Source organism: Argentina silus, assembly GCF_951799395.1.
Source record: "Argentina silus genome assembly, chromosome: 6".
In the NCBI taxonomy this organism is placed as follows: domain Eukaryota; kingdom Metazoa; phylum Chordata; class Actinopteri; order Argentiniformes; family Argentinidae; genus Argentina; species Argentina silus.
This window is the reverse complement of record NC_139660.1, coordinates 17,922,790-17,925,289: the sequence shown is the minus strand read 5'-3', so window position 1 is coordinate 17,925,289 and position 2,500 is coordinate 17,922,790. Positions and strand designations below refer to the sequence as shown.

The 2,500-nt window shown below is 50.4% G+C and overlaps 1 protein-coding gene across 1 annotated transcript in view; it reads left to right on the top strand.

Moving 5' to 3' along the window:
- Positions 1-2,500, top strand: part of pik3r3b (phosphoinositide-3-kinase, regulatory subunit 3b (gamma)) — a 131,688-nt gene that overhangs the window by 15,920 nt on the left and 113,268 nt on the right. The window lies entirely within an intron of this gene.

Genomic DNA, 2,500 nt, shown 5'->3' with positions numbered 1-2,500 from the left:
TTGGTTTAATAAAAAGAAACCATTTTAGCTCTGCAGTAAAAAATGTCATATGCCATATCTGTTCAGTTCTCAACCTGGCACCAAATCATTTATTGTAAAGTTGAAACAATTACAGAGAAACGTTCGTCATGTCCCTGTTTGCTGAAGAGCAAATCCATCTTTCAGAGCTTGGATCTGTGAGTATGGAATTCCAAACCCGCTCCCCCTCCATTTCCTCCGTAACTCCCTGGATCAGGCTGGAAATCCGGGGTCTGTTAGCCCAGGGAGGGGTGGTCACGGTGGGCTTGGTGGCAGCGCTGCACGCCTGCTCTCTGGTACCCCCTAGACACCCAGCCTAAATCCCCACCAATCCATTATTGAAAAGGAAAAGTAAGGCCCCTAAAAGGCAACACTCTGGCATTGAGACTGGCAGCCAAGTGGAATGCTGAAAACAGAGAAGAGAGAGAGAGAGAGAGAGAGAGAGAGAGAGAGAGAAGACAAGAGAGAGACAGAGACAGAGAGAGAGAGAGAGAAACAGAGAGAGACAGAGACAGAGAGAGAGAGAGAGAGAGAGAGACAGAGAGAGAGAGAGAGAAGACAAGAGAGAGAGAGAGAGAGAGAGAAACAGAGAGAGACAGAGACAGAGAGAGAGAGACAGAGAGAGAGAGAAGACAAGAGAGAGACAGAGACAGAGAGAGAGAGAAACAGAGAGAGAGAGAGAGAGACAGAGGGAGAAGCATCAGTGGGGATGGGAGGCAGTGGGCCTCATCATTGCTGCACAGTGAAATCACAGTCATTTCACCGGGCGTACACCAGGCGCCAACGCTAACTCACATAGGGAAATCACTGTCATTTAGTGCCGGAGAGAGAGAGAGAGAGAGAGAGAGAGAGAGAGAGAGAGAGAGACAGGGAGAAAGAGAGTGTGAGAAGAAAAAAAAAAGAAGCGAGAGAAAGGGTTCTAAACCACTGCACAGTTAAATCACTGTCATTCCGAGAGGGTGAGGGTGAGAGAGAGAGAGAGAGAGAGAGGAGGATGGAGAGAGGGTGAGGAAAGTGCGAGAGAGCGAAACAGCCGCATAACGAAAATTGCAGTCATTGAGAGGGAAGAATAAGTATTGAGGAAATGCTCTCTCTCTCTCTCTCTCTCTCTCTCTCTCTCTCTCTCTCTCTTTCTCTCTCTGCTGGATGATTGAGGTGACATTCAGCCTGTTACATGTCTTAAGTGTAGCTACTTGGTACCTGCTGGAAAGACATAATGGATCTCTCTCTTCTGATCTTGCCTCTCTTTCGTCCTATCAGCGAGCAATCAATCTCTCCTGTTCACAGACTCACTACCTTCACTACCTTCACTGACTCACTGAATCATTCTGCCCCCCTGCCCCCCTGTCTGTAGGTCTGTCGGTCTGTCTGTCTGTCGGTCGGTCAATCTGTCTGTCTGACCCCCTGGCCCCCTGCCCCACTGTCTGACCCCCTGGCCCCCTGCCCCACTGTCTGTCTGTCTGCCCCCCTGTCTGTCTGTCGGTCTGTCTGTCTGTCTGTCTGTCTGTCTTCCCCCCTGCCCCCCTGTCTGTCTGCCTCGTGCCTGCCTGTCTGTCTGTCTGTGTTCCATAAACCCACATTTTAGTTCCTTTTTTCTTTATATACAGTGTCTTCTTTTATATCATTATCTCCCATTACTCTGCTGCAGTTGTATCCCCCCCCCCTCTCTTTCTCTCTCTTGATCATTGCCAGCATTGGCTGAAGGGTTTGAAGAGCAGGAACTCATCTCTTTAGCTCAGTCACATCCCAAAATAGACTTCCAGCTCGGAGGATAAGGATCAAACAGCCTACACTGGCACTCTATTCCCCCGCTGGCAAAGACGAGAGGAGAGGAGCTGAGAGGAGGAGAGAGGGAGAGGGGGAGAGGGGAGGCTTTTGGGTGGAAATAGGCCATGATGGGGCGGGGGGAGGGGGATAGGGGGTATGGTTTTTTTGGAAATGTGTGTGTCTGTGTCTATGTGTGTGTGTGTGTGTGTGTGTGTGTGTGTGTGTGTGTGTGTGTGTGTGTGTGTGTGTGTGTGTGTGAAGAGAGGCTGGGTTTAAGCCTCTGGGATAGGATGGAGGAGTGATTAGGATTTTAGTTAAAATTGGAGAGGGACCCAGGGGAGGAGGCGTCGCCCCCCCTCCCTCCCTCTCTCTCCCACTCTCTCCCTCTCTCTCCCTCTCTCTCCCTCTCTCTCCCTCTCTCTCCCTCTCCCTCCCACTCTCTCTCATGTAAATGGGAGCAGACGCAGTGCGGATGCTGGGAAATGGGGCTCAGCCCAAATTTTAGGGGTTTAATCACTGCAGCAGCCGAGGCAAGCATGTTATTCACTTTTCATGCAGTTTGGGGGGGGGGAGAAATACAGCCGGGGGGTGGTGGGTGGGTGGGTGGTGGGTGGGAAGAGGGAGGGAGGTTTATAGAAAAAGAAGGAGTGTGGAATCCCTCCAGTATTGAAAGAGAGAATATCTCCAAGTGGAGAGAGACAAAAAGAAAGAAAAA